General features: G+C 37.1%; 1 pseudogene; it reads right to left on the bottom strand.

Moving 5' to 3' along the window:
* Window positions 1-27,579, bottom strand: part of LOC102419144 — a 33,220-nt pseudogene that overhangs the window by 1,658 nt on the left and 3,983 nt on the right.

The following is a 27,579-nucleotide window of genomic DNA, read 5'->3' as shown; positions in this document are numbered from 1 at the left end:
GCTTCCGCAGGCCTCCACAAGCCGCCCCCCGACCCCGCCCCCCTGACCTCCACAAGGCCCCCCCTCCTCCTAGTCTCCCACAAGGCCCCCCACTGGCCCCGTCTCACCTGCTTTCTGGGAGAAACTCCTGTGCATGTGTGCACTTTCCAAGCCAATTTTGAGCCCTGAAGTTCACATTTTAATATACTCAAAGCTGATCTTGATATTTTCTACTTCCATCTTCCTTATCACTCAAGATTCCCTGGAATATAAGCCCTTAAAGGTAGGAACTCTTACTTATATTTTTACTAGAGACCCAGTGCATGAAATTTGTGCATGGGTGGCGTCCCTGGGGGTGGCCTGTGGAGATCGGGCCCTAGCTCGCGCCCCAGTCTGTCAGCTCTGCAACCCCGCCTAGCACCCCACCTTGGCCTGGCACTGCCCGATCGCCCTGTCCCCCTGCTGCCACTGCTGGTCACTGTCTGCTTCTGCGGGGTGATGGGGAGAGGGTGCGAGCCATGCTCCCACCTGCCTTCGCCTGGTGCTGCCCGTTCACCTGCTCCACCATCCTGCTGCAGTCCTGCTGTCGGGGCCCATCAGGGCTGGCAGCGCCTCCACTGCCGCCCACTGCCACCCGTAGCTGACACTCACCATGTTCTTCACCACCCCCTGGTGGTCAGCACATGTCATAGTGAGCGGTCAAACTCCTGGTTGGTTGAACTCCCAGTCAATGACCACCCGAGGGGACAAATTGCATATTAGACTTTTATTATATAGGATTACCAATATATAGAAAATAAACTCTTACCACATTGTAGGTCATTAATAATTGTCTTTGAATAGTGGAGTGAAGGAAGGATAAAGGGCCATATCATGTGAGTGAAATGAAAACGTCACTATGGACAAATAAACTATTTCAGCCTTATTAAACTCCTAATATCCAGGAATGTTAGGAACCAATGGTTTTTCAGATTCAATGTCCACTTCAGAGCCCTCGATTTCATGGAGGCATTGTCTTTAAAAATCAGATACTTCACCACTCAAGGCCAGAGTGTTTCCAGAGCACTTGGTAATCAAGCATACTTTTATTTATAGGTTATATTTTATAGCATGAAAAGAAAGAAAGATCAAGAGTATGAATCTTAGGTCTCTAGAAGAGAACTGATATGGAAAAACCTATGCTCTGAGACTTCTAATACTATCTCAGTCTTGTTGCTTAATATTCACGGTTTGGTAGGAAGATTTGCTTATGTATCTCATGATTACATTAGCTGAGAATTCTTCATTCCAGTGAGTCACTTGGTTCTAAACTTTGCTTGTGCCCCTGTGACTGTGTTACTGAGATATATGACTCCTCAGTGTGATCTTAGCTTGAAAGTGATGCAATTGCTTATTCTTGACTCTTATGTCATTCCCAGTTTTTTCTTTGCCAACTCCATATCCTAATGCCTGTCTTTGCTAATCTTCAACACTTTCATGTGGATACTCCTCACCCATACGCAGTGAGGCAATGTGTCCTAAGGGTTTGCAGTTGAAGATTGCCGCACAGGCAGAGGATAAGTTCTTCTGGGCATTCTAGGAGGTCTAATTACTTCTTGTGGCAAACCTTTGTTGCTAAGTATCAATTAGTGTGGTTTTTTCCTTGATTCTAATCTCCTTGATGTTTTGCTGGAGATGGAATAGAATGATATTTGAGGTGAGCAGTTGACTTCAGGATGTGTTTGCTGTCTAATCCCATCCTCAGAGACATCCTTTGTAGATTTGCTGACATTTACAACAACCTTTGAACGCTGGTAATGTCAGTTAAAGAATTTAACATTAGCTCCTGACTACTGAGAATTTTCCTGTAAATCATACCCACAAAGTTTTACTATCTGCCTCAAAACAAACAAAAGTTTTCTTGTTTTATAGAAAAAAATAAAAAGCACGTAGAGGATGTGTAATTTGGGTGAATGATGTCTTATCTCTCTTCTATGAAAACTTTTCTTTTGCTAAATTTTTTTTCAGCTTTTGTAAATTCTCAGCATATACATAACATTATATATGTTTATATATAAGACATGCTTATATTTAATATATATGGCATATATCAGATAGAAATATTTACATATTTATATATGTATCTCTACAAATCTTAATGTAATGTGTATTTCATTTTCTTCAGCTATTTATTCTTTTCTTCATGAATGGAAAATGGATAGAAGAAATGTACATAATTGTGGTTGTATATAAAGTGAACCTAATATTTACATACAATTTGGGGAATTCCTTAGTATTTAGAAGAGAGAACCCAAGAGGCAGAACATGAAGTGATTAGAAAGGTAAAGAAGGATTCTGAATTAAAGGAATAGGTGTGAAGTCTATGGACCAAAAGTGCAACATGGTATAATGGGATTATGTATTGTGCCAGGTTCAGTAATTAGTGGATAATGACAAAAATAATGGATATGAACTGACAGACTCATTAACAATAGTTTTATGGAGATAAGTTAGAAGCACTGTGTGGCTAATATTTATTGGGAGACTAATGAGCTCAAGGTTTCAATAGGATGCTGCTCTCTATAAAGTTGTTTGTTTTGTACTGACCTCTCTTACTGATGGCAGCATCTGACATAGAGGCTAAGAAGTAGTGGGAACCCCAGAATGTGTATAAGATCAGATTATGTGTGTCCATATGATTGAGGCAAGTAAGGCACTGGTCTTGAATCTGTACAGTGGGGCCTTGACTTACAAGTGTCCCGACTAACGAGTTTTTTGAGATACCAGCTGTCTCTCAGCCGATTTTTTGCATTGAGTTGATAAAGTAATTTGAGTTAACGAGCTCCTTAACGAGCTCCTTAACGAGCTCGGTCTCTGAACGAATTAAACTCGTAAGTCAAGGCCCCACTGTATTTATATGATAAGCATGCTATTTTTACTTATATTCTACATTTATTTTTGTACTGGTATGTGTTTGGATATTCTTTTGAGGCTTATGGCAAAAGCTAAGTATTCTGTAAGTTAGCCTTCTTTTATTTAAGAACTTTAAATTTTATTTTTCAATTACAGTTTACATTTCGTATTATTTTGTATTAGTTTCAGGTGTACAGCATAGTGGGTCTACAACTGTACTTTACAAAGTGTTCTCCTCAATATTTCCAGTACCTGCTTGGCACCATAGATAGTTTTTACAATATTATTGCCTATATTCCCTATGTTGTACTTTACATCCCATGACAATTTTGTAACTACCAATTTGTACTTCTTATTCCCCTCACAATTTTTACACAATCCTCCAACCCCCCACCCCTCTTGTCTGGCAACCATCGGTCTGTTGTCTGTGTCTATGAGTCTGTTCCAATTTTGTTCATTTATTTGTAAGTTAGCCTTTTGTTGTTAACCCTGCTGAGCCACCTGTCAGTCAATGAGGGAATCTTCCTGCCAACTAAATTTACCAAACAGCTTAGTTCTGGTTGCAGTAAATACAAACAGTCCTAGCTTTGTAAATAATAGATGCACATCACGATCAGTGACCAATCATGTCACTTCTTTCAAGGTCTCATTGTCACTGTGTATTTGTTATTCAGTCACACATGGAAAGCAAAGCTATAGTAATGTTGCTTCTTTGTTTCCCCTGATAAACGCAGGTGACATTTTATAAAGATGGATAATTAAAACAGGGAATTGACTCTAACCGGTTTGGCTCAGTGGATAGAGCGTTGGCCTGCAGACTGAAGCACTTGGGTAGAACCTCATTTGCGTACTTCCCAGAAAGACATGGGGCATGAGATACATAAAGGAAATTATTTTTTGTATATGCCATATTTTCTTATCTTGCTTCTGGTCTGAATATGGTTAAGTTTACCAGTTATTAAAAACTATATTAACTGCCATTTCAAAATAACTTCTTAGAGTTTTACAATCCCCCCTTCTTTTCTTGATAAACACTTAAAGAGCTTCTGTCAGCCACATCTGTGTTAATGTGACCCAGCCCCCCAAGTTACAAAAGAATTTCTGCCACACCTCCTTCATTCTCTTTCCTGGTAATTTGAATTTTTGAATAGAGTAAATGAAAGGAGATGAGGAAGCTTGGTTTGTGCAATATTTGTTTGCATTGGTGAGCTAACTGTGTCATCTCTTACTACTAGTAAATTCCTTTGTTTCAATGAACTGTAACCAAATTAAATGAAGATTTTTCTATGCTTTCTGCTGCATAGGAAATCCTAGCTCTCTGCGTGATGTGCATTTGCTACCTCCAATATACTCTCAGATCCCATCCCTAAGAGGGAAAGCTGTCTGAACAAGGGTCCAACTATGATTGCATTCTGCTGCATTCCTTCATCATAAAGATTGTTACTGTTGTTCTCTCTTTGCCCCTTGCTTTGCTTTTAGATGTCTTTATTTTATCAATTTTACATTATTTTAAAAAAATAGAGATTGAAGTTTTATTGAAAAAAGTATAGAAGAATAGATATTTTCAACTTTCAGAATAATAGTTTCATGCCATCAAATAAATGTTTTTCATCTTAAGCTATAAATCTTCAAGTGTAAGTGAACATATGAAGAAATCGAAATAAACCCAAATAAATGTATTAACCTTACGTGGGTAAATTTTTTAAAAAAAGGAAATAAAATACCTTGCACTTAAATGGGACTAATTTAAATATCGTTCTTATGAGAAGACAATAGGGGAAATATTTTGTGATTTCTTTTTGGTAAAATCATCTTTTGTATTTTATACATAATTTTTTTTTCAATTATGGGACCACTTAAGGTCAGTCAGTATATATGAAAAGGAGTGTGATGTGGAAAGATTCCAAAGCCTTAAACCAGTGATGGCGAACCTTTTGAGCTCAGCATGTCAGCATTTTGAAAAACCCTAACTTAACTCTGGTGCCATGTCACATATGGAAATTTTTTGATATTTGCAACCATAGTAAAACAAAGATTTATATTTTTGATATTTAGTTTATATATTTAAATGCCATTTAACAAAGAAAAATCAACCCAAAAAATGAGTTCGCGTGTCACCTCTGACACGCGTGTCATAGGTTCGCCATCACTGCCTTAAACACTAATTAGCTACCCCATGCCATCTTTGATAAAAACAGGGCTTCCTTTTTCACAGTGTCTAATGTTTCACATATAAAATATATCAATATTTCAATTAGCCACTAATTGGCATAAATGATGAGAATAATAACTATATTTATTTAAGTTGGTCATTGTACTTCTGTGTTCTTAGTTTGTATAAATAATTAAAAAAACAAATTATTAAAAACATAATAGTATTGTAGTTTACATATAATATTTCATCTAATTCTTATAATCCTTAAATGGTATTACTGTAACTATTTAAAAGTAAAAGAAACTTCTCTAAAGGAAGAGAGGACAAGAGTTTAGAAAGTTTAAGTAACTTAACCTGAACCACACAATTAGGAAATGACTGAATAAGAATTTGAATTAAGTTTTTCCTGCTCCAATGACTGTAGACTAGTATGGATGTCAGCCCAAAGAATTTTAACCAGATTGCTATGTTTCTTTGTATTCCATAATGAGTTTAGAAGAACAATTATTGTCTATTATTAACCTTTTTTTTTCAGGGCACAGTAAAATACCTGGTACTTTATGTGTTCAGCAAATATGTGTTAAATGAAATAAGCATGTAAACTTGAATGTACAAATTGAATGAATGAATATATTTATGCTAAAACCAGAATAGGTAATTCTTCTCAGATTATGAGACTATTTCTTATATTGTTAAGTATTTTGTAATATTTTAAGAATAGTATCTGTTAAACCCACTTATCTTATGTTTAAGATATTCCTACCACAGAAACCATAATAAGATTTGCCAAACTCACTATAAAACTAACATTTGTGATCTAGATCCTGAGAGCAAATAAAACTGCAAGATATTCAAAATTTCTATGCAAATTCTATTGGGTGTGAAATGTAAACATGGGTTATGATTGTTAAATTTCTTTCAATGTTATATTGGGATTCAGCGAGTCAAACAGAAGACGCCACAGTCAGAGGGCCAAATTTGGAGTCTTTATCGCAAACGCCATGGCTGTGAGAGGACTAATGTCTCTCCAAAACCTTGTGGCCACGAATGAACTTAGGGGTTAGCTTATAAAGGCAAAAACAAACAAACAAACAAACAAACAAACAAACAAACAAAAAGCCTATGTGCTGGGATGGGGGCAGTGTGCTTAGCAGATATCCTGCAGAAACTTGCAGCCTTGAGCACAGCTCAGATAACCAGAAGACACCTGGCATGGGAGGAACCAAGGACGGACCAGACCCCCATGCCTGCAGAGCAGCTTGCAGGACCAGATAATTAAGAAGGGGCAGTGACTAGACTATAGGCTGATAAGAATGTACATTAGGTTACTGACACAGATTCAGATTGCTAGTCCCCCCCAAAATGTCTTATTTTCCCCATTATTAGAGCAAGAGCAAGCATGCTTACAGAAGCTAGAAATAGCAGTTACTTCTATCAGGGAAGCTATCTGGTCTAGTTACTTCCTGGAGTTAACAGAACAAAGGACCATCTGTATTTATTTATTTTTTATTTTTTAAAAAATATATTTTATTGATTTTTTACAGAGAGGAAGGGAAAGGGATAGAAAGTTAGAAACATCGATGAGAGAGAAACATCGATCAGCTGCCTCCTGCACACCCTGCACTGGGGATATGCCCGCAACCAAGGTACATGCCCTTGACTGGAATCGAACTTGGGACCCTTCAGTCCGCAGGCCGATGCTCTATCCACTGAGCCAAACCGGTTAGGGTGGACCATCTGTGTGTAATGGAAAATTTTAAATGGCAGTTCTTACAAAATGGAGGTTATGGGAACAAGATGGAGTGCCTATGGTTCAGATGGAGGGTGAGGGACAGGATGGAGTCAGTCCTTTCAAGGCCCATTGTTCACAATTGCACAGAATTAAAAACATAAAACCAATACAGGAATCAGTTCATAATTATTTCATAGTGTTGCTACAGGTGCAGTGCTTGTTCTCATAAAATAAAATAATATACATTCTCAGTTACTGTAACAAGAGCAAGTAAAGAAGTATTGGGAAGAATATTTTATATTTAGGAAAACCATACTCTCTTGCAAAGTGTTCAGATGATTCAGATGATATGAAGTTGTATATGTTTTTAATGAGTAAAAGCATTTCTTAGAAAAACTGTCTTTCTCAAACTGATCTTACTAGTACTGTCTGCCAAGCTTCTCAACTGCCTAAGGTTATATAAATTGTAGTTATAAATTGCACTAGGTAAATATTTATGGCTTTGTATTTTAGCTATGTGAGTTTCATAAAATGTCACTAAAATGCCCCTTACTGGAATACTTTGATAAATACTTAGCAGATGCTTCCACAGCCACCAGCCCTAGAGAATTATTCTAGAGGTGGTTACAGGTATGTTCTGCTCTCTATCTTTCATGTTGCTGCTATCAACATTGGTGCTTTCGTTGTGGTGAAACTCATACCACAGTGCTCCAAGATGAAAAGTCTCACTCCGGCTCATTGTCAATTCTTCTGTAGACAACTTGTTTTCCTTTCATGATAAGTGTAAAATGGGTATTGTAACTATTCATCTCCTTTTCCCCAGTTACAAGCTCTCTTGGGTCAGTCCAGGATTGCGACCACTTCTATTTTTCCTGTGAATAAATTGAAATTCCCAGGGATGTCTTCATTCCAATCACAGTTATTTCTTACCTCTTTTCTCTTTATGTCTTCATCAATTAGGGATACAGTTCAATCTGTATCCATGTTGAGATTACTATAGTCTTGCTCTGCAATAAAACCTTTGCAGATTAAAAAAAAGTTTTCTTCTTACTATATATAGAATTTGTGGAGAATGACGTAGAGTTGAGTAGTGCTTTAACTGAAGATGTATACTATCTCTTAATATGAACAGAGAGAGAAAGATAGATATAGAAAGAAAATGTGTATATACCCAGAAATATTTGGGGCATTATAAGTGAGTTGAGATGTAAGATGATTTTTTTGTATCTTTCCTCTGTTTCCTCCCCTTCACTCTCATGTGAGTTGACCCTTTGTGAAGAGACTTCAGGGGAAAAGGAGAATTTTTAATTATGTCATAATCTCTGATCTTTAAAGAAAGTATGAGTAAAATCTCAGTCTCTTGAACTTTTGGGAGTTCTAGGGACCTTTCTGGAAACAAAGGAATGATTGAAGCCATTTGTGCATGGAAGGGTTGATTTCTGGCACTTTCCCTCATGTTCTTGATTAGCTCTCACCTTGGATTCATTTTCTAAGTGATCAGAAATATGTTCTTCTTCCTGTCTTAGAATGCCTCTAGGTCCTTGTTTGATGTCTACCAAGTGGACTGAAGGGTGGAGGGACAGACTTTTTCCAATAATTGTATGAACAGAAAAATATTTTAGAGAACCAATTATCTGCTTAGGTCATCACTATATTTCAAGTACATACAATAGTGCCAGGTTATAATAGGCACTGAAAATTAATGAATGATGAATTAATTGAATCAGACCTAAGAGAAAGAATGACATGATTCAACTATTCATTGGTATCTTGTTGTGATAACTTAGTATTATACTCCATTAACGGACATAAAGCAGGTAGAGTCCAAAAGCCATGAGAGCTACACTACTGTGAAATTTTAAGCACTAGTTATAAAATATTTTCTCTGGCACCTCCTTAGCTCCTGTCCCCTACTTACCAATCTCCCCTCTGCTGGTAAATGTTATGTTGAGGTCTGTTATCACTCTACACTAGAGTAGTTTCATATTCATCTTTTTGAGCAGTTTTTTTTCTCTCTCTCATCCATTTCACTTAATTCTCTAGTTCATTTATTTTTCAATAGCTAGAAAGGCACCATATAATAGGAGTGAAAAGCAGATATTCTGGAGCCTAATTGCCACTGGTTCAATTCCTAGCTCTGCCATTTATTAGCTGTTTGGAGTTTGGTAATATCTTTGTGCCACAGTTTTCTGAATAAAATGGAGATAAGAATAGTATGTATGTCATGTAATAATTAAATAGGCATAATTTCTTTAGAATAGGGTTTAAAATTATAAGTCATAATGCTGGATACATCTATTTTCAGTTACCTGATAGCATTCATTGTAAATTAAATTTCTAATTTAATTTCAGAGATTTGGTAATATTGCTGGAAACTACATACTGCTTTAATGTTTCTCAGAAATACTAATGGTAGCCGTAATAAACTATATCATAAAAGGCCTGTGGGTGTCACACCGTAATGTGGAACGACCAAGACTGGACTCACCAGGAGGTGTGCATGTGTGGGCAGGGTACGTGTGGGTGGCCGGAGCAAAGCAGCCCCAGTTCCTAGTGCCAGAGGGAATCCAGTGCCAGCAGCCGGGGAAGGAAGGCCTACTCTTGCACAAATCTTCATGCATTGGGCCTCTAGTATTAAATAAAAGTATTAGACCTTGTGTAAAGTTTTTTACATTGTATAGTTTTCCATTTTATCCTCAAAAGGACCTTATGTATTTGATACTATTATTTGTATTTTAGTAAAGAAACTGATGCTCATATAACTAAGTTCAGGATGTATCTGAAATTTAAGCTCAGATCTGTCTTACTAAAACAAATATACACAAGCATGCTACTATATGCCTAATGTAATATATTTTTATGATAAACTAGAAGCCCAGTGCACGAATTCGTGAACGGGTGGGGTCTGGCTGGCCTGGCCCCAATTGGGGTGGATCAGGGTCGGGTTTGTTGGGAGGAGGAGACAGCAAGAGGTTGGCCAGCTGGCCCGCCCCGATCAGGGCCCAATCAGGGTAAGCCTGGCTGGGGGGAGGGGCTGTGGGTGATTGGCCGGTGGGCCCCACCCCCGATTGGGATGCGGGGGCCGATTGGGGGTCAGCAGCCTGGGAGGGGCCGTGGAAGGTTGGCCGGCCAGCCCCACCCCTGACTGGTGTGTGGGGGGCCGATCAGGGGTGGAGCCAGCTGGGGGGTGGGACTGCAGGCTGATTGGGGTGGGAGGGGCTGATTGGGGGTGGGGCCGGCTGTGGGGAGGGCCTTTGGGTGGTGGGCCAGCTGTCCCCGCGCCCTATTGGGTCAGGGGGGTTGATCAGGGGCAGGGCCTGTCAGGGGGAGGGACTGAGGGTCGATCGAGGTGGGGTGGGCTGATCAGGGGACGGGGCAGCTGGGGGGGTACGCTGTGGGAGGTTGGCCAGCCGGCCCCACCCCCTGATCAGGCCTGTTCACTGGCCACAGTGGGCGTCATAGCGACCGGTCGTTCTGGTCATTATGGCTTTCTGGTCTCTGGCTTTTTATATATATAGATAATGGGTAACAATGTTAGGAATATTACAAAGATCATCTCCACATTGCAAGGTAGATTAGAAATTGTAAGTTTTTCTAATGTTAAAATTGTCATAACTCAATTCTCATAAGAGGTTTATGTAAACTGTAGAATAATATGTTTTAAAAACATAAGCACGTACAATACATTATATAGAATAAGTTGGATTAAGATATGGTACTCCTTTATCATCTGATGCCATAGCTCTGATCAAACTCCATTGTATTAATACTCAGTATTTCTATGTCAATATTTATATGTCTATCTCTCATCTATGTATATCTTGAATCCCTACTTACTATAGTTGAGTATTAGTATAATCTATAGATGAATATATTACAAACAACTTTGTCTCATTCTTGAGATTTTTCTATTTTGCTTCAGTATTCTGCTTGCAAAAAATAATCAGAAGTGTGCATCTAGAGAAGTTTTCTTCCCTAAAGTGTGTGCTATAAATAACATCCACATAAATCTCAAAAACTTTTTAGATTCACAAAGAACCTTACCATATTGAAGACTTTGAGAAGCATTGAAAAATTCTATCTATATTTTAAACACTTTTTGACCATAAGACTGTTTCAGCATTTCATGATCTATAAACCATGGGACCCTTAGAGAATTTTTGTTCAGATATTTGTTACCAGGTGTATATTGTCATCATGAATTCACTTGAATATTACTGACCTGTTAAGTACCTGAAGTCAGTTAAAATTATAATTTTGAGCCTGGCCAGTGTGGCTCAGAGGTTGAGTGTCAACCTAGGAACCAGGAGGTCATGATTTGATCCCCAGGGTGCATGCGAGGGTTGCCGGGTCAGTCCCCAGTAGGGGCTGTGTAGGAGGCAGCCGATCAATGGTTCTTTCTCATCCTTGATTTTTTTCTCTCTCTCTTTCTTCCTCTGCCTTCCTCTCTGAAATCAATAAAAATATATTTTTTAAATTATAATTTTGAGTTTTGATAATGAAATTAAAATTTTAGTTTTATTTTTGTTATTTGGTGTATTATTAAAGTACAGGTAGAAGTGATGCTAATATAAAAGCATAAATTATTGATGTTTTGTCTACTGTGTTTCCAAGTTATAAAGAGCATAGAAGCATTTTCAGATAAAATTGTTTTCTTGAAACTTAGATTATGAAAGATATTATGTATTAAAAGTTTTTAGAATTCTTAATTTTAGTAGATAATGCTGTTTCCCAGGTACCTATTTTCTTTTATTTCAGAGATAATTTATAATTTCACCAGAATTTGTTTTTATCACAATTTTCTGAGGATACTAAGCCTCTCTTGTTGAAGACCTTATAGTAAGCTCAGCTAGGGCATTATCTTGGGAGGAAAAACACATATTTTTCTTGAATTATACCACCCTTTGTGTTCATTTGACCAATAAGTTGGGTCAGACCTCAACATGCTTCAGGATTTTGACCCAGGAGGACAAGGCTTAACCTCCAGATAGTTTCAAATATGTTCATACTTTGTTCTGTGACTTTAAATACCATCTATAAGCATATTATTTCCAATTTTTTGTTTTAATTCTGGGCATTTTTCCTCAGATCTAACTGTTTACTCATCATCTCTACTTAGATATACATCAAATTTCTCAAATTTAACTTTTCCAGAATAAGACTACTCATTTCATGTACCAAACTTGCTCTTCCTGTAATCCTTTTTATTCCAGTATATGGGAACTCTTTTCTTCCTTGTTGGCAAGTGGATAAAACCCCAATATATCCATCTTTGGCTTCTTTCTTTCATATTCACCATTAATCCATTAGCATACCCAGTCTGCATCATCTTTAGAATAAATCCAGAATCACAGGACCTAACACTATTAATACTCCCACAATCTTACTACATGTCACTAGCACTTGTCTAAATTTTTGGAAAATTCTAACTTCTCTTGCTGCTTCCATCATTTATCCCTTTTAGCCTATTCCCAACTTTTTTTTTTTAGCATTAAAAAAAACACCTTTTCTTTATAAAGACTGATAAAATTGTATGCAAATTTGGACAGCTAGATTATATAAGATATTGCCTAAAAATTCCTTTTATGATGTCTTCCAGGAGTTGGATTCCTCTAACTATAACCAGAAAAATTCTTTAAAAATTAAGACATAATCATGTCTTCCTTAGATTACAATCGTTCTTTTTAAAAAAAATCTCACTTAAAATAAAAGACTAAGACTTTAAAATAGCTATAATATCTACACAATATGCCCTTCCACATCATACTTCACCTTCCCAGTGTTGCCAAATTAGCAAAAATAAAATGAAATAAAACAACAGTGGAAACAAACTCTTAGTTAAATTTTCAGATAAACAATAATTTTTAAATATAAGTATTTTCTATGTAATATTTAGCATATACTGATATAAACATCTATTATTTATCTGAAATTCAATTTTAACTAGATGCCTTTTACTCATTTGCCAGCCATGCCCCACCCTGCTCTCCCCCCAAACATACTTTTCTGCATTTATCTCTTATACTTTCTCCTGTGATAACTTTACTGCTTTACTGTTGCCACAGAGCTATGGTGAAATTATTTCCCTCCATAATCTTTGGATTTTATTGGATCACATAATCCTATATTGAGAATAACTTTCAGAAAAATTCACGATATTAGAGTTTGGACAACTTTATTTAGACTTCAGTGAAGTCTATTAGTAAATGAAAAGGTAAATTTAAGTCTCACACAAAGTACTATTTTCTGACATCACTAAGAGAGCACTTTCTGCCTGAAGACTGTAATCACAAGATGGCTGCAATCCCAGAACTCTGGAGTTGAGTAGGTTTGGACCAGCCTGCCTCTCTCCAAATAACATAAATGAAAGCAACAAACATGGAGACAATAGAAATATCAGATTTTATTATTTGGGGCAGGTGAAGTATAGTCTTCTGCACCTATTCCAATATTGTACTGTTTGTTACCTTAGATATTCAGGGAGCCAGGGAGTTTCCCCCATTGGCCAAGATGGCACAGGAGAAGGTTCTTACACTGAGCGTGTTAAAAGCTAGAAAGATGAATGGGCTGGTCCATAGCATGTCAAAAGCTAGCAAGGTAATTGGGTAGAAAAAAAGCCCGCTCCTCACTATCCCTTTATGAACTGGGGGCTTGAGCAGGAAGGGAGAGTGGTTTTTGAAAAGGGGGTCCATCACTGTCCCAGGCTGTGGCACCTGAATAAACCTTTTTCCTTTTGCACCAGCACCTGTCTCATGAGTTTGGCTTGCATTGCTCAGGCAGTTGAACATGCATTTTGGTCACAGTAATTCCTGTTAAATTTTTCAAGAGGTGTAAATGACTGTGGGAGAGATTATTAGAACACTGAAATTTGTCACTATTAGATTCAGAGACAACATGAGATTTAGCTTTGGTTAGGTTATCAATGAATGCACTTGATACTTAATTGATACCAAATTTTGAAAAAAATATGTTAGTCAATTTTATCTAAAATTATGTGATGTGACGAATAGCCACTGAAATTTGTGGCTATCTGTCACATCACATAAAGAATCTTCCAGGTGGATGTTTATTTAATCCCTTGGATTACAGAACATACAAAAGTAAGCCCGACTCTTTGCCTTGAGGAGACACAAACTTCAAAATGCTGATTTATGCCTAGATTGCCCCAAGATGTCAACCTGAGTCTGAGACTTCAAATTTCACCCTGCTTGGTTTCTTCCACTTCCTTATCCTACTTTCTACACGATCTTGCCAGTTTCTTCTTGATACTTGAAATCTTGACTCACAATTTGCTCTGTGCGAACAAGATCCAAGAAGCACCACTTTAATTTTTTTAGAGGGGATGGCCACACCACCTTTTATTTGAGCTATACCTTCAGTTGCATTTACTGAATTTATTTAGTTCCCATTACTTATATTACATTGAATCTTTTATGGGAGTTGGAAAACAGTTTTAATTTTCAATCTGCTAAATTCCAGATTTGGGGGGCTTTCTATATTCTCTCTTAATTTTGTTTGCAAACTGGCCATTTCCCCCATAAGCTAATATACTTTTTCCTTTAATTTTATCAAAGGCAACTAGCAGGAGCCAGCTCATGATTTCAACATTCTTCCTGATAACCCTCTTTCCCAAGGTCACAAGATAAGTAGGTATATTTCCTTTTTCCAATTCATTTCAGCTGATAGTTGTTACAAATGTTTGGCCATTACATAACACAAGTCTCTATTTTTTTAATCTCTTTTAAACAATTATTAATCTACATTTTCAGTCTTCTATAACTATTACTCCCCCCTCCTCCACCAAACACACACACACTGGCCCCAAAGACAATGCTACAAATTTAAACATTTTGATATGACAGCACTGTACCAATTTTTGTCACTTTCATCTACATTCTTAACAATGCTTTGTAAGAAAGCACTCCTTAACTCAGTGGCATACAATAAAAAACACACAACACTTTATTTCTTGCTCACATCCCTGTGATTTGGCTAGGGTAAGGTAGATGTAAGCTAGGCTCAGCTGGGTTGTCCCCAACCATTGGTTTCTATCTTGGTTATTCTGTTACCAGTGCACCTCTCGGGTATGATCTCAGAAGCATTAGAAAGCAAGCTCAAATAGATGCACATCTTTCAATCCCCTGTTTGAATCATGTCCACTAACACACCATTGGGCAAATAAGTCATATGGCTATACCAAATTACTAAGGTATAGAATATATGCTGTTTCATATGGGAGCGCCAGAATCTTATGACAAAAGGCATGGATAAAGGATGGAGTAAAGAAAGGAAAAAATGATTTAGTCTACTGTAGCAGACTATATTGCTAAAGTATCTTCGAGGTGGATGTTTATTTAATCCCTTGGGATACAGAAAATTTTTAATAAGAGTATTGTTAAATTGATCCAGTTCCAAGAAAGGCAGTATGGCTATGCCTGTCTCAGGTATGGACATGTAGAACAAGAGCTATTCTCCCCAAAAGCAAAACTGGAAGCTGCCAGACTTACTGACCAAAGAACTCATTACACTTCCAGGGCAGAGTTTAGTTATATGTGCTATGGCTAATGAATCCTAAATATATCCCATTCAATCCTTCTCATTTCCAAAGATGAGCCAGTAGTCATGTAATTAGTACCATAGAATAATGCAATTGTTGTAGGAAGATAAATTTTCATTTAACCGTATATCACTAGGCCATAAAGAGGTGCATGAAGGGGGCCTGACATATCCCTAAGGATTTTGGACTTGAGCATATAGACATAGGTATTTGAAACTTTGTATTGTCCCCTTTGGGTGCAGAAAATGGACTGGTTTTATAATAGCTCAAGCATTTCTAAAGCTAATATATCTTCCTATGTATTCTGTATATCTCACACCTTTATAGGTTTCTCAGGTATGTATAGATGCTGTGTAGACTCCAACATTCTACCTTACCCTAAATAATTATCTAAGTGAATGGGAGAGTTAACCCCACCTTCAACTTCAGAGTTGGGTCCTTATTGGTCTAAGTCAGTTAGGCTAATACCTGTCACCTTGCCATAATGCTAAATTCAGACTAGGCATTATCACAGAGAATCTAAGGTAGATCTGCCTAAAACCTGACCTATGCTTGTTTTTGTTTGTTTGTTTGTTTTGTTAGAAAAACCAGTAAACATCCATTATTTTTTAAAGTATTTGATTTATTTTCAAAACAACTAAAAGCATCTAAAAGTAATAAAATTAACTAAATACTTATGTTTTCATGAATTATAAAATAAAATTATATCTGTGAATTGTAGCAACAGTAACAAGAACAGGAAAAATTAACCTGTATTCAATAATTACACAAAATATAGAAAGAAAGTTCAATTCTGTTTTAAAATCATGGATTGGCTAAAATCTCAAGTGGAAAGTGACTGCATAGATATGACCCTTTGTGTTCTGAGAGTTATAGCCTCTGAGTGAATTCTGATGAAATATTGATATGAAATGAGGAAGTGAATAGCAAATTCAGTCAGCACAGCAGGGAACCTGGAATTGAGAGACATAAGGAAATGTCAGGGAAGGTTTGGAGAGACTTCATATTTCCATTAAACATAGGCCAGACTCCCTACTGGATCACCAATCAAGGCAAAATGGGAGTTGGCTACAGAAGTACATCGTTGAGTGTAATTTGTTATAGAAAAGGTTGTCTAAACTGGATGGGATGACTAGGAAATAGTCTTTGTGATATTGTTTGATATAAGACTAGTTATTCCATCCTTAAAGCAGTATATTATTTTCCTCACTATTAGTTGGTAGTGTTTCAAGTCTGAAAAGTCAACTCTTCAAATGTATATCATGCACTATATATTCTCTAGAAGACATTTCTGCTTCAAACTTCTCTATTGATAATACATTTTCTAGTTCACAATCATTAATACAGAAATGAAATGTAATACAGGTTATATAATATCCTTAGAAAAAAATAGATAATTGAAAGCATTATTTATTTAAAAGGTTTATATACTATCTAGATTTTTTTCACTTTATTAGATTTTTCTAGTTATTGAGTGATATACATGAAGGGAAAAATGAAATAATTTAAATAAATTAAGTCTAACCACAGATCTCTTTAAGTTAACTAATTTTAGCATATCAGAAGCTGTGGCTATTTTGTGGTATAAGCCTTCTTAGGTTTGTAAGACTGTGATCTAAAGTGCAATTTTTCAGTCTTGTCACTTAATCTATGGGTATATGTTACTCCAGGGACCAATCAGTATTCTGTTACTTAATCATAGTGCTAAATGTGATGTTAAATTGTTTTCATGCTACACAATCCTGTTCACTGATTTTAAATAGTCTTCTATCATGCCAGAATTCATAGGAAGCTGACAGACTAATGAGATTACTAATTTTTCAATGTGAAGGAAAATATCTTAGTAATATTACTAAGATATAACAATAAATATCTTATGTTGTATCTAAATAAGATCATTCTACAAACCTGTGCTTTTCCCCCTTTAAGAAAAGCTTTGTTTAATTTCTGACATGATAATTAATAAGAATAATAGCTATTATTTAATGTCCTAGATTCAAAATCACAGGCCACAGATTTCAGGTATGTAACAATGTGACAATGCTTTTATGGAAAATATCTACTTTGGTCATTTCCAGTTAAATTTGGTCACTCATTTCAGATTTATACTGTGTCCAATCAGTATATTTTCCTTTGGTATCTCCTATATTTTTTCCTGGTTATATTAGCTAAAGGTTTATCCATTTTATTTGTCTTTTCAAAGAATTAGCTTTGGTTTTTCTTTATTTTTTTTCTTGGTTTCAATTTCATTGATTTCTGCTCTTAACTGTTTTTATTTTATTTTTGTTGTTGTTGTGTGTGTGATTCCTTTAGGCTTACGTTGCTTTCCTTTCTCTAGTTTCCTAAGGCAGAAATTATGGTTATTTATTTTATATTTTTCTTCATTTCTAATATATGCATTTAATGTTATAAATTTCCCTATAAGCTCTGCTCTCTCCACATTCTATGAATTATATATTCTTTTAATTTTCAACTAATTAAAATATGTTTTAAATTTCTCATGAGATTTCTTTAATCAATGTTATTTAGCATTGCTTTGTTTATCTTCAAATATTTGGGGGAATATTAGCTATCTTTCTGTTATTGATTTCTACTTTAATTCCACTATGGCCTGAAAAGCACACTTTGTATGATTTCATCTTTTTTAGTTTGTGAGAAAAAGCCCCAATTGTGCTTTATAGGAGTGAATGTTCTATGGTATTTTGTGGAAGAGCCACACTCAAGGGGCCAAAGAGCCGCGTGTGGCTCGCGAGCCGCAGTTTGCCAACCACTGGTCTAGTTGGTAGATCTATCAATTACTAGAAGAGGGGAGTTTAAGTTTTTAAAAATGGATTTATCTATTCCTCTTCATGGTTTTTGCCTCACATCGTTTTGCACTCTGTTGTCAGGCTGTTTTTTTCTTTTTTGGTCTGCTTTTTTTTTTTTTTCATTTCTTACAGGAAGGTCTACTGGTGATGAATTGTCTATTTTTATTTGTCTGAGAAAGTATTGTTTTACACTCTTTTCTTTTGAATGATACTATCACTGCATAAAGAATTCTAGGTTGGTGTGGTGTTTTTTTTTCTTTCAACAATTTAAATATTTCACTTCAGTATCTTCTTGCTTGTGTGGTTTCTAATAAGAAGTGGATGTAATTCTTATTTCTCTAGAGGTAAGATTTCCCCCCCCTCCCCTGGTTGCTTAAAATATTTTTTATTATCTTTGGTTTTCTAAAGTTCAAATAAAAACAGTTATCTTTAGAATTTTGCTATATATCCTGTTTGGTGCTCTCTGAACTAGCTTCTTGTTTTGTGGTTTGGTGTTTACAATTAATTTTGGAAAATGTTCCTTCATTATTGTCTCAAATATTTTTTTCACCTCTATTGTCTCTTTTCCTTCTGGTATTACAATAACATGTAGTTACATATTGGAAATTGTTCCACAATTATTAGATTTTTAAAAATTATTTTCTTCCTTTACATTTCAGTTCGTGAAGTTTCTATTCACCCATCTTAAAGCTCTTTGATACTTCCCTGGTGAGCTCATCAAAAGATTCACAAGGTTTTTGATTTCTAGTATGTCTTCTGATTCTTACTTTGGGCTTCCTTTCTTTAGCTTACATTACCTATGTGTTCTTGCAAGTTGTCTACTTTTTCCACTATATCTCTTAGCCTGTTAATCATGTTATTTAAACTCCAGATTTTATAGATCCAATATCTACATTTTGTCTAAATCTAATTTTGATTCTTGCTTTGTTTAGATTGTATCTCTCCCCACACCCCCATCTTAGTAGTAGTTTGTGTGTGTGTGTGTGTTTTGTTTTGTTTTTGCTGAAAGTCAAGCATAATATATCAGGTAATAGGAACTGAGGAAATAGGCTTTTTTTTTTTTAGAAGAAACCAAGGTAAGTTTATTTTTTTAAAACTTATCTTTATTGTTGAAAGTGTTACAAATATCCCCTTTGTTGTTTTCCTCATTGACCCCCTCTACACTGTATCCGCGCCTCCTAGGCCTTTACCACACTATTGCCTGTGTCCAAGGGCTATGCATATAAGCATACAAGTTCCAGGGTTAATTTCTCCCCCCCCCTTCCCTCTGACATTTATCACTGTTCCATGCTTCTATGATTTTAGTGTGCAGTTTTATGTTATCTTACTAGATGTTGGGTTGTGTTTAGTCTGCTTTAGCTTTAGGCTTCAAATCCTCTAGTGCCCTTGTTTTTTGTTTTATTTTGTTTTTTAAGTTGTCCCTGTGGGTTTTGAGTGTCCCTAAACACTCCTTCTTTGACAGAGTCTGGGCTTTGTGGCTCTTTAAACTACATTCCAATGTTATACTAAACCCTATTGTGAGAGGAGTAGGAACATCCCATACTCATGCTCTTAGTGCTGTGGTTCTCAACCTGTGGGTTGTGACCCCTTTGGCGGTCGAACGACCCTTTCACAGGGGTCGCCTAAGACCATCCTGCATATCAGATATTTACATTATGATTCATAACAGTAGCAACATCACAGTTATGAAGTAGCGACGAAAATAATTTTATGGTTGTGTCACAACATGAGGAACTGTGTTTAAAGGGCCAGAAGGTTGAGAACCACTACCTTAGTGGGTCCGTATCTCTGGTTTGTGATCTCACAAGTGTTTCTCCACTTTTTCCTTTTCTCCCTCTGGTGAGACAGAAAAGTGGAGCAGCTGTAGTTGGATAATTTCTCTTCCCCATGTGATGTCAATCTCTGGTGAAGCTTTTCTCTTGCTAGGTAAAAGTTTTTCTTTTAAAGTTAGAAAGAATACTCTGGCATATATCAAAATGGTTTTCTTTCCCCATCCTTGCCAGAAACATGAGTATTTTTTTGTCTCTTCATCATGAGAACCTGGTTGGCTACCTGGGCATTAAAACTATGAAAAGGTCGGGGAATCATCAGACTATGAAACCCAGAAATTTCTCATTCTCACACTGGTCTACACGTTGCCTGTAGCACTTTGTCAATATTAACTAAGTGTTTCTACCAAGTTATAACTCCTGTGGCTTCTGGCCCTGGTGAACTGAAGCAGATGTGAGTCTGTATTTGCCTTTCTTTACAGACTTTGGATTGGGCTTTATCTTGTGACCTCAGTAGTCAGATAAGTTTAATTAAAGACACTGATTTTCAGCTTTTGCTTGCTGCAAGAGAGGAGTGACAAATTCCAAGGTCTTTACTTGTCAAAGCCAAAACCAGAAGTCAGTGCTATTGATTTTTTGGGGGAAAAAGAGAAAAAACAAAAATATTCTGCTGACACATGTAGCTTGATATTATAATTTAATTTTACTCTAAAATAGAATTCTTCCTTCAAAGGGAACAGAGAACAAAAGTGCAGCTGGGTCTGTGTAAACCTAATGCCTAGTCTGCAGAAACGTTTGGACATAGGTGTTTCAAAAGCAATGATGAAAAAAATACCTATACAGTGCATCATCCAAAGTTTACATATACTTTTAGATTGAATTTAAAATGATGTTTAGTATTTTTTTTTAAATTGTAACAATGCCTACATGTAACGGAATCATTCATTGATCAAGTTATATTATTGTTTTTGTTAATAAACATATCAAAATGCCAAACTCATTCATATATGTATATATTTAAAATATATTTTTATTGATTTCAGAGAGGAAAGGAGGGAGAGAGAGGGAGAAACATCAATGATGAGAGAGAATTATTAATCGGCTTCTTCCTGCATGCCCCAAACTGGGAATCAAGCCCACAACCCGGGCATGTGACCTGACCGGGAATGGAACTGTGACCTCCTGGTTCATAGGTCGACACTCAGCCCTAAGCCACACTGGCCGGGACATTTTTATATTTTAAATGAAAATAGTGATTAAGCCCTAGCCGGTTTGGCTCATTGGATAGAGCATTGGCCTACAGACTAAAAGGTCCCAAATTCATTGGCCTACAGACTAAAAGGTCCCAAATTCCGGGCAAGGGCACATGCCTGGATTGTGGCTTGATCCACTGTATGGGGCATGCAGGTGGCAGTCAGTCAATGATTCTCTCTCATCATTGATGTTTCCATCTCTTTCTCCCTCTCCCTTTCTGAAATCAATAAAAATATATTTATTAAAAAGAGAAAATAGTGATTAAGACATAATGTAACCTTAATTTAAAATTCAACATTGAATTACTCATAGCATAAAATAATTTTGTTATTAATATTATACAGATGCCTACGTATAATCATATTGTTATGCTTATTCATTCAATTAGTTAAAATCCTTTAACAAAGCATTTCAGAGTTTATTTTTTCTTTTAATTATAAAATCATCAATTTATTAATTTTCACATTGTTATCTTTGAAAATCATTATGCTTTATATTTCATAGCATATAGGGTATTTTTAACATGAGATATTTGAAAAAGTAGACTTGGTAAAGTTGGTAGAAAAGTAGTTAAAATAAACTGAATTTAAATTACTTAGAAAGTCATTTGAAACTATACCTCTTAAAGATTTGATGTTTCAGATCTACCATTAGATAACACTTCCAAATTATAAAATATATCATTGTTTATCAGAGAAAGAATTCAGCTGATGTATTTTCATTGCATAACTGATATGTCCAAGTTACCTGGTTGCCCAAAGTTAATTACTGGTGTAAGATAGATGGGTCCACATAGTGTTTTTCTGGCCTAAATTGCACTGTGTTTGTTTTTATGCTTATGATTGACTATACAGTAGATTGAAATTCTCATAGTGCTTTTATGTAAGCCCTCTTGAAACAGAGTTTCTTTTATTGTTGCAAAAATATATCAATGATATTCACTGCAGTGTTGCTATATTAAGGTCTGGAAAGTTTCTTTTTTAAAATATTTTTATTGATTTCAGAGAGGAAGGGAGAGGGGGAGAGAGAAATAGACACACCAATGATGAGAGATAATCATTGATTGGCTGCCTCCTGTATGCCCCACACTGGGATTGAACCTGAAACCCGGGCATGTGCCCTGATAGGAATCAAAACATGACCTCCTGGTTCATAGGTCAATGCTCAACCACTGAGACATGCTGGCTGGGTGAAAGTTTCTTTTCAAAGTTAAGATAGATATAATAGTGAGCATAACATAAAGGTATATTTTGCTTATAATATTCATTGAATGAAATCTAAACTAAGAGAATGGCTATTGTAACAATTTTTTAAAAAAATAAGGCATAGATGTCTACTTTATTATAACATGAAAGGAATCTAGTTTGATTGAAGAAAAAAAGCCTTCACAGGAGATTTGCTATACTTCTCTGTTTTAAGTATACAGCTAAAGGAGACAGAGAGAAAACAAGAGAAAGTTATATCTAACACATATATGATGTATATTTATAGTCGTTTTGCTATATAATATGACTATGAATATCACACAAAGTAAGCTAGTATATAACTGTGATATCAAGAGTTTGGCAGTAGTCTATGGATTATAGAATTCTAGTAGGCTTACAGCTTCAGTATCAGTTCAAGAAAGCACAAATGAAAGAATGCTCATATAGTCCAACATCATAGAACATGTTAGAAGCTGAATAATGAGGGTCTCTTTTACACACACACACACACACACACACACACACGGTTATTTATATAAGTACTAGAGGCCTGTTGCATGAAAAGATTCGTGCAATAGGCCTTCCCTTCCCCTGGCTGCCGGCACCTGTTTTCCTCCGGCACCTGGGACCCAGGCCTTCGCTCCGGCTGGAGCCGCCTTCAGTCTTCGCTCCGCTGCTTTGTGCCTACCTATGCAAATTAACCGCCATCTTTGTTGGTGGTTAATTTGCATATTTTGCTGATTAGCCAATGGGAGGCATAGCAAAGGTACGGTCAATTACCACGTTTGCCTATTATTAGATAGGTTGTATAAGGAACTCTATAAACTTACCATTAAATTCATGTTATCCTTATTAGTTTAATTATAGAGTTTATTCAACAAATATTTATTGAATGTTAACTATATTCTAGGTCAGTGATGGTGAACCTTTTGAGCTCGGCGTGTCAGCATTTTGGAAAACCCTATCTTAACTCTGGTGCCGTGTCACATATAGACATTTTTTGATATTTGCAACCATAGTAAAACAAAGACTTATATTTTTGATATTTATTTTATATATTTAAATGCCATTTAACAAAGAAAAATCAACCAAAAAAATGAGTTTGCGTGTCACTCTGACACGCGTGTCATAGGTTCACCATCACTGTCATAGGCTGTCCTCATTGTGCTTATATTTTAGTGGGAGATGAGTGAATATTTGAGGAAACAAAGATACAAAGGTTTATTTCAATGCTTTAAGGCAGGAGTGGGGAAAGTCTGGCCCAAAGGCTTTATAAGGCCTAAGAAGTCATTTGGTCTGGCCCAGCCAAGGCATTAGGCGTGAATTAATTAAATGTTTGACCAAATATAGCAGGCTATTTTTAATTTGATAATTTTGTTTGGCCCGTGAATGATGTTATAAAAATCCAAATGGTCCTTCGCAGAAAAAAGGTTCCCCACCCCTCCTTTAAGGGAAATAGAAAAGATAATGGATTGAAGAGTTGAGTTTCTGCTAATTTCCTATTTTCTCCCTGTTAAAGAAAAAGGAAACATGATATACATGAGCTAAAGGCTGGATATTTTTGCATCAGTTCATGTTCTCCCTCTCTTTGTTTGTATTTCCACTAATTTGGAGTGCTTTCATCTTTGTGCAATAGAATAGTGTAAGTAATGATGACTTGTTTCAGTTCACAGGATTCGCCCAATGTAGAAAGAAGTAGTTGTGCAAATGTAGCTACTTAAGGTCTAAGTTTGAGAAGGATTTTTCTTTTTTTCTCATGTGCTTTCCTTTTCCTTACACTGTTTTTACTTTCACTTACATAACTTTGCCATTTATGTAGTAAGGGGTGTGGGCCTGGAAGGAAAAGACAGGTAATATTGGTCATATCTAAACTTTGCAAATGATGTTCCACACATATTCTAGAAAAGAGTAGCAGTGACTTGGGGAAAGAATATTCCCACTAGGCAATGATATGTTTCTATATCATATCCCCTTGGAAATTTCTAAGTGATGGAGTGACAGAGGTGTCATTTGGACCTCACCTAATAATTGGGCTTGTTGCCAGGGAACCAACCATGGGACTATAGTGTTGGAACTTTTAGTTTCCACTCCCTGATTTTCAGGAAGAAAAGAGGCGCTGGAAGTGGAATCAACCACCAATGGCCACTAATTTAATTAGCCATGCCTATGTAATGAAGCCTCCATAAAAACCCGAAAGGAGAAGGTTTGGAGACCTTCCAGTTGGTGAACATATGGAAGTGCTAGGAGAGTGGCTCACTAGGAGAGATCATGAGAGCTCTGAGCCCCTTTTCCATACTTTGCACTATGCATATTTTCCATCTAGCTGTTCTTTTGACAAACTGGTAATCCAGCAAGTAAAATGTTTCTCTGAGTTCTGGGAGCTGCTCTAGCAAATTAATTGAACCTCCAGTCTATAGTTGGTAGGTAACAAGCACAGGTGGTAACCTGAACTTATGATGGGCATCTGAGGGGTGTGTGTGTGTGTGTGTGTGTGTGTGTGTGTGTGTGTGTGGTAAGTGGTGGGAGCAGTCCTGCAGGATTAGACCCTTAACCTGTGGGACTTGATGTTATCTCCAGGTAGTGTCTGAATTTGAGTTGAGTTGTAGGATACTCAGCTGGTGTCTGAGAACCTCTAGACATTGGAATTGAGTGCAGCACCTTCATACCCTAAGTATATTTAGTTCTCAGAATATTCTAGGAAGAGAAAACACATACACACACACACACACACACACACACTCATGCACAGAGACCACTAATTGGAACACAGAATCTAGAATTTTAAAAAAAGGAAAGTACTTTAAAGTTTATTTGTATAATTCCTCTCACTCTAATTTTAAAATTATTAAAAGTGAGGCTTAAAGGTATTAACATGAAAGGATTACCCAGGGCTGGTTGCCTGACCCTCAGCCTATTGCTCTTTCCACCAGAACAGGTGCTTATTGCATTTGATGTTTTTTCCTTCTCAATCTCTATATGTGTGTGGTTTGTATCTTGTTTACTCCACTTCCCCTTTATCCACATTACTTTGTTTCTTTTATCCACAATTTATTATTACATTCTTCAGAAAGAAAATTCAGGATAGTCCAGAAATTCTTGGGCAACTGCACTCAGACTAATTAGATATAAGGAAAAAGAAAGTCATTTCTGTAATCATCTCTAGAGAGTAGACATGATGATGGTTAAAACTGAATGACAGCTATAATTATACTACATCTTTTCCATGTCTTACTGCTATAAAAGTGTGTATAGACATGTTAGTAAGTCTTCCTCTTTTAAGTAAGAATATATTCATGCAAGAGCCTGGCTCTAGGTAACAGATTTACATCTAAAAAATTTTATAAGTGAAAAAATATCAAAGAATTCTGTTGTCATTTTCTACTTCATTCATAATTCTATTCATAATGCTAAAAATTCATTACATTACACTGACTTACCATAAATCATTAGATATTCCCTTTCCTACTATTTTCATAACTATGTTTTTTCTTTTTCTTGCTTCATTTATCTACACGACTATACCAATATTTAAAGTTAGTTCTCAAAACTAATAGCATTGTTTCATTGCAAGCGCTCTTTCACTCCAGGGTAATTTTAAACAATACTACACTCTATAGCTCAGTTCGTCTAAATGAGATATGTTGCTATGATGGAGGTAGTCAATTATCTTTCCAGAAATTTAAACACATTTCTCAAAGATTATATAAAAGCCTCCTGAATCTATTATGAAGACCTGAGCATTTCTTATGCTGATGCAACTTCAGAATGAATGATTTAGTCATATTTTATATCCTTCTATGTGACAGTAAAACAGCTATGCCAGGATTTGAATACATTTAAAGCAACATAAAGCCTATGGCTATGTAAGTTTTATGTTATTACTATTGTGCAAAAACTAAAGTACATTTTTGTAGAAACATTCAAACTGATAAAAGACTTAATAATCATCTGGTTTAATGGCTTCCAATCATTTCCTGACTTAGACACCTACTAAGAAAGTGGATATCCAATTTGTTTATGACCTCTTGTTACCTGTAGACAGCTAAAGATTGAATGTACTTTAGGGGTTGCCTAATGCAAGAATATTCTTTATATATCTTAGAAAGAACCATTTACCAGCTGTTTTAAAAAAGGTTCAGGGACAGAGAACTCTTTTTTACTGTAGTCTATTCCTTTGTTCTAGTTGGTTAAAAGTTCTTCATATCTTATTTCTCTGTAAGTTCAAGGTAAGCTTAGGCCAGAGTAATAATGGTAATATTCAGTTGGTTGAAAGAGAGAATGTTTCATTTCTTTTTAAAAAAACTAGAGGCCCTGTGCACAAAAATTTGTGCACTTGGGGGCGGGGGTCCCTCAGCCCGGCCTGTGCCCTCTCGCAGTCTGGGACCCCTCAGGAGATAACGACCTGCTGGCTTAGGCCTGCTCCCGGGTGGCAGAGGGCAGGCCCAATCCCTAGGTGCAGCCCCTGGTCGGGCTCAGAGCAGGGCTGATTGGGGAGTTGGGGCGCCGCCCTCTGTCATGCACAGAGCAGGGCGGATTGGGAGGTTGCAATGTCACCCTCAGTCACGCTCAGGGTACAGCCGATTGGGGGGTTGGGGCACCGTCCCCTGTCACACTCAAGGCAGGGTCGATGGAGAGGTTGCGGCGCCACCCCCTGTGATGCACAGAGCAGGGCCAATCAGGGGGTTGGGGTGCTGCCCCCTGTCACTCACAGTGCAGGGCCGATCAGGGGGTTGGGGCACTGCCCCCTGTCACACACAGAGCAGGGTCAATCAGGGGGTTGGTGCGCTGCCACCTGTGACGCACAGAGCAGGGCCCATCAGGGGGTTGGGGAGCTCCCCCCTGTCATGCACAGAGCAGGGCCGATCAGGGGGTTGAGGAGCTCCCCCCTGTCACGCACAGAGCAGGGCCCATCAGGGGGTTGGGGAGCTCCCACCTGTCACACACAGAGTAGGGCTGATAGGGGAGTTAGGGTACTGCCCCCTGTCACACACAGAGCAGGGCAGATCAGGGGGTTGGGGCGCCGCCCTCTATCACCCACAGAGCAGGGCCGATCAGGGGGTTGGGGCACCATCACTGTCACACTCAGGGCAGGGCCGATGGGGAGGTTATGGCTCTTACCCTGTCACAACACAGAGCTGGGCCCGTGGGGGGGGGGGGGGGTTGGGGCGCCGCACCCTGTCACACACAGAGCCGCAGGGCGATCAGGGGGTTTGGACGCTGCCCCCTGTC

Source organism: Myotis lucifugus, unplaced genomic scaffold (genome assembly GCF_000147115.1).
Source record: "Myotis lucifugus unplaced genomic scaffold, Myoluc2.0 scaffold_469, whole genome shotgun sequence".
Classification (NCBI taxonomy): domain Eukaryota; kingdom Metazoa; phylum Chordata; class Mammalia; order Chiroptera; family Vespertilionidae; genus Myotis; species Myotis lucifugus.
The sequence above is the reverse complement of the archived record's forward strand: the minus strand, read 5'-3'. Positions and strand labels throughout refer to the sequence as shown.